The 10,300-nt window shown below is 36.2% G+C and overlaps 1 protein-coding gene across 2 annotated transcripts in view; it reads right to left on the reverse strand.

The window, feature by feature from the left end:
* The window catches only part of LOC115237234 (four and a half LIM domains protein 2), a 113,716-nt gene that overhangs the window by 85,350 nt on the left and 18,066 nt on the right, over positions 1-10,300 (reverse strand). The window lies entirely within an intron of this gene.

Here is a 10,300-nt window from a genome sequence, read left to right on the forward strand (position 1 = left end):
CGAGTAATTTTTTATATATTGATTTTTATGCAGCAATTGATGTCAGCAAATAAAAGGTATATAAAAGTGTGTATACAATTTCGCGTAAATAATGTAGTTTTTTTTTTTGTTGAAAAAAAATTTATGTAAAATTCAATTCATTCTTCTCTTTGACGAGAACGATAGCGTTACTTCTTCTCGTGATACGATATCTTCAGGCTTGAAAGAGGAACGTAGGAGAGCTGAGACACGCACGGTTAAGTGTACGAGCACCAACCTATTATTATTCGCATATATCGAACCAGCCCACCGGCTACCGTCGATCCCGATCGATCCCTGATCCTCCGTCATCCACCGTGCATATGTATTTGTAACTCGCGATCGTCGTCGGTACACGAGCACTGAACTGTTTAAAAATTTCACTGGGATTTCTAAAAAATCAACACTGGAGAAGCATCTCTGGATCAATCGAGAACATAAAATATTGCATCATCTTAAAGTATATCTTTTCACCAAACTTCTTACACACAGGCAGGAAGATTTTTTTAGCCGAAGAAAATGAGCAAGTGTTCTAATGCAAGAGATATGTTTTAATAGATTTAAGTTTAGAAATGATACAAAAATGAGTCACTGATCAATTTTTTTCCTGGCTAATGAAATGATCGAGCTAACTGTATCGATTAATCGCATAGATCCTTCAAAGATCTAAAAACCAATCGCTCTCTCATCCGAATAGAAGCGATTTATACAGATTTTTGCGATTTCTGCAACGATCAATTCGATGTTTTTCGGATCACTGTAATCAGAGCGTCACGTCAAGATAAATAAACACAACATGGATGAGAATCGCAACTGGATGACAGATCGCGCATCGGCTGAATCCTTGCTATCGACGATGTCTCGTCACGCAAAAACACAACTTCTGAATTTCACGATCATCTCGTAACGTCTCGAACCCTCTCTCTCCCCCTCTCCTTTCTTCTTTAATACTTCTTCGAGAGAGAAGTAAAAGATGATCGTCGCGGATCCTCACGCCTCGCCGAAACTCGTAGGAGTGCGAGAGGAGCGTCGGCCACCTCTTTTCTCGAGGTGGCTCTTTCTCGGCGAGAAGCCAGCCGGCTTCGGGACAGAACGACGACGAGCGCGCGGAGCAGACGACCCTGAAAGTCGTCTGTGGACTTTCACGAACGCGAGCACTTTGCCGGTCGGAGTCACCACGAGAGTGTGTACCAGAGGAGAGAGCGTGTTCCTCCCGCTCTCCCGTCCCTATCCCGCCGGTATCCCCCTCGCTTCCTGCCGTCCGCGAGCTGTCCCCTTCCTCGATGTACCCTCTCTCCACCCCTCCTCCTTCCTCTTACTGCGTGTCGTCCCCCCTTTTCGTCCTCTTTCGTACCGTCACCGACTCCTTCGCCTTGTATCCACGGTCCTGTGGTCCTCTCTCAGGTGAGGCAGAGTATGACTCTCCATTTTCCCATTAATCCGGTGGACCGCCGATGCTTTGGGCAGTCACGAGATATGTCAACCACGTAAGCTTGACCTCATCCAAATTCATCGGTCTTCTGAGTTGCTTGATGAAATTTATTGGGGACTAATAGAAAACTCGCTCTCAGAACTTGCGTTCTTGAAAAAAATCTTTGCTAATTTCAGAGAAAACTCGGATCCTTCAAAGTTGTTAGTTTTGGAGTAATTTTAAGATAAACATAATATGTGATAAATTGTGTGACAAAGAACACACACAGACAAAGAATATATTAATTTGGATGAACTCGCCGCAGAACACTAGGACAAACGATGAAAGGATATTCTTGTCGTTATGATAGCTAGCACGGGAAGTAAATGGCGATATATTTTTTTTAGATAACAACAAAACGAGAGCGGAAGCATCGTCTTTCACTTTCGAAATGTAGTCGAGCGTTCGCGCGGAAATTAATGACACACTTTGAGCGTGAAAGGAGAGCTAAATTGGAAAATATAAAAAAAAATGTCTGAAATTTTCTCTCTTTACATTATAAAATTCTACAAGTTCGAAATTGTCCGGATTATACTTCGTTAAAGCTTTTCTTTTAGATTCTCATTTGCAATGATTAACTAATATTAAGATAAGAAACTAACAAATTCCTAGAAATTACGCCAAAGTTTAGCAAAATCCTATGAAGTCGAGAAATTAGTGTAGGAAATTTTTATTAAATCAAGAAATTAATAAATTTCTGGAAATTGATACGATATGGCCGCATAACGAATCAAGAGCCTTAACGCTCGAGCGTGTCGTAAAATGACTCTTCTCATGCGCGTGGAAACGCAGCTCGCGCATAAAACTCGGAATATTCAGGCGGAGGCGGACATTCGCGGATATCCTTGCAAAAACTTCGGGAATGTCGTCGGCGCTAAAGACGCCGCTGTCGGCCGTGGTCCGCGGCTTAATGAGACCTTAGCGATCCCTTAATAGGTCCGGACGAGTAAAAAAAAAGGCTAATATCCCGCGAGAACGTTACTTAGCGCGTGTTTATGTTCGCGCCGAGAAAAGTCAGGCGACAAAATCGCCTGACGGAGAGAAAACCGGAATGGAGGATAAACTTAGGTGGAAAGAAGATGCACTCTGAGAAACCGTATGATATGGTTCAGCTCGTATATAAAACTGTTTTCCCCTTATCTCGCGGAAAGTTACGAGAGATTCGATGAAATTGCATGCGCTGGCACGGATCGCGATATGCCAGAAATGGAAAGTTGAAGCTACCACCGATCATCGGCAGGGCCGTTTTAAGAACTCGTCGGTCCTCGGTGTATTTCGAATAGAATTATACGTATAAATTATGCGTATAATATAAATGCAAAAGAGCGCGGAATATAACGACATAAATTATGTTACATATATAGATTTTCGTAGTAAAATAATAAGAAGGTTTCCAACTATGAGTAAGCGGTTTACGTTTGACACAGTAAAATTTTAAAAACGTTGCAAAAATTCAGCATCTGCAAAGAGACATTAGGAGAAATTTATTTTTTATAAAGATAAGAAAAAGTGTGAAAAGGGATAACGTATTCGTGAAATGACGATGAGAGGACAAACCGGCTCGTGAATCACCGCCGAATAAACGCTGATCCATGACACGAAAACACGCGATATGTAAGAGAAAAAAAAAAAGATATTTTCTTCGCACAATCGAGTCGTCCGTGCGCGCCTAATCGCTTCTCGACCTGCAGAGTGAGATTTTACTGCTACAAGTCTCAACACATGCACGCATGTTGCTCTTTCGACTTGGTTCAATGTCCCGTATGAATTTCTTTTCGTGGATTATGATGCACAAAAAATAATCTTTCAGTATGGACCAAGAACATAGATAGAATAATAATAATAATAATGAATAAAGGCATATAATATTTATAGCATTTTTATATATAAAATAAAATGAATGGGACGCAACCATGCATGATATTTCCACGTAAACGGCACGCGACGATCTTTCCGTTATACGGAAGACAATGAAAGCCACATCGAGGGAGCGAAATATCATCGCTCTCCGTTGCAGCGTGGATAATCGCTAAATTAGCCGAATCGTTGCTCGCGCGTATCAATGATTAGCTATCGCGGAATAATTTATATCGCGCGGCGGGCAGTGTTTACGGTGATTAAGAGCTATTGCGGCTTGATGGTTCGCGATCGGATGCGTTTCTTCGCTTGGTGTTCGATTTTTCGAACCGCGTGCGCGAACGCGCGTTATTAATCACGCGTCTCCCATAAGCGGGCTTTCACTCTTGCGTCAGAGCATAAGGCCAGACAATCGGTTCGCGCTTCATATATCACGTCTCCCGTTTCGAGCACATCAGATGCGCAACAATGATACGATAATATCTTGATCAATTGCGTGAGACGGGCGTCCTCGTCGAGTAATCCATTAGATCGTCGCACGAACGTGACACACCGATATCGAACAGTCGGCGAGAGCCGCCGATCTGACAATAAAAGCCCTGGCATGTCACGCCGCGATAATTATCGCGGCTTTCGAAGCGATTAATTTCTTGGAGTCGACGTAATTATTTATTATCGCGTACTTCCAGCATCGCGTGGCGATTCGCGAGAAATCGCGCGCTCGATCGAGATGAGCGCTAATAGCCGTGACTGCCATTCACCTTTTCTTATCCTGCACGTGAATTCACCGACGATTACGAAGTTTCTTCTTCTTCTATTATTCTTAGTTTTGACGCGTTAAGATGAGAAAAAAATATGCGTTTTGCAGGTTTGAAAGTCTCTCGTCTTCGATATCTCATATTTCATTTTTGATCTGTCTTCTCAGGAATATTCCTGTCATCCGTAACATTTAGAACGATCACCTGTACCATCGATCGAATGATTGAGAGCGTAATCGAATTCTAGAACTTCTCGTTTGCCCGAGAAAAAGAGAAGGTAGGTAATCGAAACGAATACTGCTTCCTGCTCTGATTGTGGACATTTTAAAGTGCTGGCTTGCAACTTTACGATCGCGACCGCGAGGTAGAAGGGCCGGTTATCCATAACCGGTGAGGACGAACCGTTTCCAGGTATGCATGCGCTGGCTGTTCAATGGGTCCCAACGCCGCGAATGCGCACGATTAAGTTCCGCTTTGCGCTTCGTTCATCTCTAATTACCCGATGTGAATTTTCAGCCGCGCGAATCTACTGGCGATTCTTAAAGAGAATTATTAAAGAGAATTAAAAAGAGCGAAAAAGAAAGAAAAAGGGAGAAGCGGCGAGATTGCGGCGAAAAGAAATAATCGAGTCTCAATGTCGTTTCACAGATGACGTAAATAATAAGCGGTCTCACAAGTCAGAAGAATTTTTATTCGGACGGATTCACGCGTGGTAAGATTAATTCCGGTGTGACTTCTACACGAAATCGTAAAATCCTCCGTCTGTTCATGTAAACGTTATTAACTTGACAATCGAATTGAGAAGTTGTTGTCATTATTATTATTATTATTATTATTATTATTATTTAGTATTATTATGTATAATATATAAAAGAATTCGATAAATTGATTGATAAACAAAATGTAAACAGGAAATAAGAAATTTATAAAAATTTTTACAAAAGGATGTAAAATTATGTGATTAATATATATAGCAAAAAGAATTACATAAAAAAATTATTATTATTCTAAAAATGTGATCGTTTATTACATCGTTTAGTTAATTATTTAAAAATTGTAATAATATTTTTATACTTATCTACAATAATAGCAATATTTCCTATGATAAATTTCCTTGTATATAATAAAGATATATACTTCATATTTCGCGTATCTTTAAGCGCAGGAAACAGAAATGTCATAAAAAATAATAATTTTAAAAGTATATTGCTACCGATATCAATATTACTACACCGGATACTCGTAAAAATATTTTTATCTGTCGAGAAACTGACTATATCGGGGCACAGAAAGTTAGCGCAAGCTAAAATCTAGAAAGTAAATGGAAAATAAAACGAAATGCGTCACGCAAGGAAACTTTGTAAAGAATGCAATGTGAAAATAAATTTAATCTAGGCGTATCACGGTTACCTGTTCAGGTGGCGTAAAACGCGTGTCAGATAAGAAGCTGGCTAAGTCACTTCGTTCCACGGCGCGGAGACATAGTAAAAATGCTGATGGTGATATCAAAGAAAGATAGAAAGAGAACAAGAAAGGGACCATTTTATTCGCTCGAGCGCTCAAGCAAGATTATTGCAGCTTAGATACTATCTTCCACATCAGAGATTTAAATAGCAATTAAACGCTATACATGATCGAAATATTGAAATTTTATTCCAAATTTTGCAACTATTTTCCAAATTTAAATTTAGAAAAACATTAATCTCTGTGAAACATTATCAAAATTATTATATTAGATAATATATATAAAATTATTATTTAAAATATTTATCTGGCAGTTTTATATTTGACAGACATTTTTAATTTGAATAACATTTTAATTTTAATAATAAAAATTTAAAAAAAAATCTTGATGTGTTTATCTAAGATATTTATCTAAAATATAGGATAATCGTCAAAGTTTAACAATATATTACGTTGGGGTATTCCATTTGCCAAAAGAAAAGAATGATATTAAATTAATATCATTCTTTTCTTACAAGAAGCTCTTATAACGACTGTAACTCCGGTCAAGCAAAAAATATATTTTCTCTTAAACCACCGTTTAACCGACAACTGCTTTTTACTAGCAGTGCCGTTATGCCGCTTATATAGCGAAAAACTTGGCCGCTGTCCGAGAAACATAATGGATGTATCTATTAGGGACATATCTCGCAGTCTCGAAAATGATCAAAATGGAATATGTTGGCGCGCGTTCGAGAATTTAGGTTTATCTTCGTCCATTACGTATTTATTTCTTTTAAATGAAAAAGATCGTTTATTAAAATTTTATACCTTTCATTTAAATTAATGAGCCGTGAATCACTTAGATTAATGATCGCCAGTCTTGTTTTACTAATATTTCTTTAAATTAATTTATTTGATAAGCATAGAGATTAACCAAATTAAAATCTTTCGTATAAGATAATTTATAAGATAATTCACAAAAATATATTATATTTATCAATTTTTTATGCAAACATCTATACATGTCACACGAGTGCGGCTTTAATCTCACGGCGACATCCCAAAGTACTGACGGGAATCTATGTGTGAAACCGGTTATTATCAAAAGCCGGCATTACAGCGTTCTGCAGATCAAAACATGTAGCATTTCAACGATTCGCTAACATTAGCAAGTATTTATTTCTAAATGTAAAATATTGAACTATATAAAAAAGTATATAGAAAAACTATTTTTTGCGAAGATAATTTTAAGTAATAGAACAAAAAATTTAATCGTATTATCAATCGTACGATTAATTTAAATAATTTTAATTCGAGATTTCAAATCACGAATAGTATCTGTCAATAAAAAAAAAAAAAAAAAAAGAGATAAACATATATTTTTTTTTCATTTCACAGATCTTATGAATGGCAAACAATTATAATTGCATATATACCGTGTTACCTATAACCTTTTATAAAAGCTGTTGTAATAATAGTATTATACTCTCGAATACTCAAACTTGGAAACTAGATCATAATTCCGCCGCAATATCGAAATCCGATGACGACCTCAATCGTGCATAATATTCGTTTGAGTCACAGTCACATGTGTGTGTAGACGGTACTCAATGGAAATTGATCGCTGCCAGTAATGTCCATAATAAAAAGTTATTAAATCCCGATAAGAGAAGTAGGACGTTTATCAATAATCAATATATGACAAAATTAAATAACTAGCATTAAAATACGTAAAATTAAAATAGAATATTGATTCGTATTAAAATATATTTGGAAGACTTCTCGTGCCTTTGTTTTATTTTTATTTTTTGCATCTACTATTCGAATTTTAAATTGTCAGACATTGCAATAAACAAAATAGTTAAATCTTACAGAATTTTCTAAACTTTCGTCTTCTACTCTATTCCCTTTCAAAATGAATCAATTTATATTATCTTTTAATTCCATGAGGGGATACATACGTGTACCGGAAGTTTCTGATTATCATAATCTTGTGACTTATGACAGTTACAAACCCGAGAAAGGACGAACTCTCCGGTGGCCGGCAACCATCACCAGTGCAAAGATAAACATTGACATTGAGCCGAGACATAATGATGTCATTCTCACGGAAATGACATCATTTCGTCGGCTCCTTGGTCCGACCCACAAATAATTTACTGCTCCGCGCGTCCAGACTGACCTTTATTTAAACGTGTATTCGATGCATGACGATTTTAATGCGCACGCTAGATCGAATAAAAATATACAATATACATATACGCATCTTTTTTTTGACTTATAATTACTTTTATTTATAAGTAATTTATTTTTTGTATGTAAAAACAACGCTATCAATTTATTTATTGTTATTTTACGGATTTAAACAGTTAAAAATCATTTCTTTTGTATTTATTTAAAAAAAAATTTTCAGTGTTGCAGAAATACATATGACAATAAATTATCATGATGTTTTAAACTTATCCTCTAGAAGACATATTAAATTAAATTAAATACATATTAAATTAAATTAAATTAAGACATATTAAATTAAATTAAATTCAAGAAATTATAAAAGACAATCAGCGATTTGAAAAGCACGAAATTCCATTGCGCTACAAAATACGGAAAAATGCACGTGATGTCAATTGCGATAAACAAACTACAATTGGCGTTATAAAAATTTGCATGGCGTCTTCGTTTCTCCGCAATGCGATTGCAATTTTTCGTTGCGACTTTTCGAGCTGCTGACTTTCGAGAACATATTCTATCCTAAATGGCGAATTGCCAAGCGCACAACAGCTTCCAATTTTTTATTCCCGATTATGCTCCCTCCTTCATTGTCGATATGTTTTAGTCACTGCCTCTCGAAGTTCATTCTTAACAATGCGGTTGCAATATAATGCGCTGCTAATGCAACGAGCTTATTAAATTATTCAATTTGAATTCTTAAGAATCGAATCATCAATGAGAAAAAAAATTTATATTTATTAATGCCGACGCGGCTGTTTGCCAATGCACTTAAATTAAATTAAATATAATGTATTCATGACTGCATCTACGTATATATTGGTACCTGCCGTTCTACTTGTCACGTTGTCACATTTTTTATTCTTAACTGACATTTTAATCTTTTGTCAGTTTCTTAAATGGCTGTGAATTCTAAATTTTAAAATAACATGGTTTCATGCTATTCATGATTCGCTAAAAATTGTTCTTCAGATGACAAATATAAAATAAATACAGAGAAAGCAGATTGTGGCAAAGGGGAAAAAACGCAATTTCATGGATGTTTCGTTTCGATTTCGCATAAATTAGATTCGATTTGGCGGTGCTTTGATGTTGAAGAAATCCTTGATTCATTGAAGCACATTTGCTATTGATCCTCCCTTCCCCTCTCCATTTGACTGAAGGATTTTTATGTTCCATATGCGTTATAATTAATCAAATTAAAACCTATCCAATGAGGCATACATCGTTACATTAAAGCATTGTTATGATTAATATAATTATATATATCACAAAATTAATAATAAAAAATTGTTATTTGTTAATTTTTAATTTATTGATGCAATCTTACTTTTATATATGTATACTAATTTTTATATACTTTAAAGCATCGTGTCATATTGATATCTTTGCTTGCAACGTAAAAAGATAAAGTTTAATTATTTAATTTAACTATCATTGACTTAATTCTATTTCTTTCAAGATGACGTAATTTAATTTTTAAGCTGGCAAATTGACTAAATATCAACTTCAATATGCACACACAAAACGAGACTCGCGAGGACCTCTGATCCTCCGACACTGGCATTCTCGAACGATTGTGTCATGCGTACCGATAGACTCTCGCATTTCGGTCCACCCTGTATGCACTTACTGTCAGATCGTAGTCGCGCGCTGCTCGTTACGTGTCAGAATGCGTCCGAAACGATTGTGTTAAATTCGCGGCACGTGATATACGCAATCCAATGAAGGCCAAACAATCGCGCAAAGAGACTACGTGTTAGCGCGATATCGTTGTCGAGCTGTATTTCGCTGCGGGTCATGTCATCTGATATTTGTACATATAGAGAAGCGAAAATTTAATATGCTTTTCAGTTATGCGTACAAGTATAGTCACGCGGATGATGTGATCTCTTTTTCAGAGATTATATTGTAATAATCTCTTTCAATGTTTGAAACACATACATACACGAACACACCTATTATTTTTTTGAAATTTCTAGCAGAAACGAAAAGATATAAGAGTATAGTCACGCGGATGATGATCTCTTTTTCAGAGATTATATTGTAATAATCTCTTTCAATGTTTGAAACACATACATACACGAACACACCTATTATTTTTTTGAAATTTCTAGCAGAAACGAAAAGATATAAAAGAGGTACATTTTCTTTTATTTTACATGATATACCTATATTATGTCTCAAATATAATCGTTTTACATCGATATAACTTTAAAAATTTTACGATTATTTGTGAACAAAATTATTTTTTCTAGATTATTCGAAATGATTAAATCAAGATTTTGATAGATCTTGGTTTTTTCAATTCGTCTTTGAAAATTATCATTTGGATTGACGAAGATATTTTGTACTGGTCCGCGGATACGCATAAATATTGTGCGTGCGTTCAATCGACCAATGTTCACGATTGGAATGTCGTGCCACTTGGTCGCTATATTTAGATCCGCGAGTTTTAATTAAGTACGCGACAACTTATGTATACGAGGTGGCGACACAACGGGGGCGGGGGAGAGGGGGG

This window comes from Formica exsecta, unplaced genomic scaffold (assembly GCF_003651465.1).
Source record: "Formica exsecta isolate Colony F162 unplaced genomic scaffold, ASM365146v1 scaffold282, whole genome shotgun sequence".
Lineage (NCBI taxonomy): Eukaryota > Metazoa > Arthropoda > Insecta > Hymenoptera > Formicidae > Formica > Formica exsecta.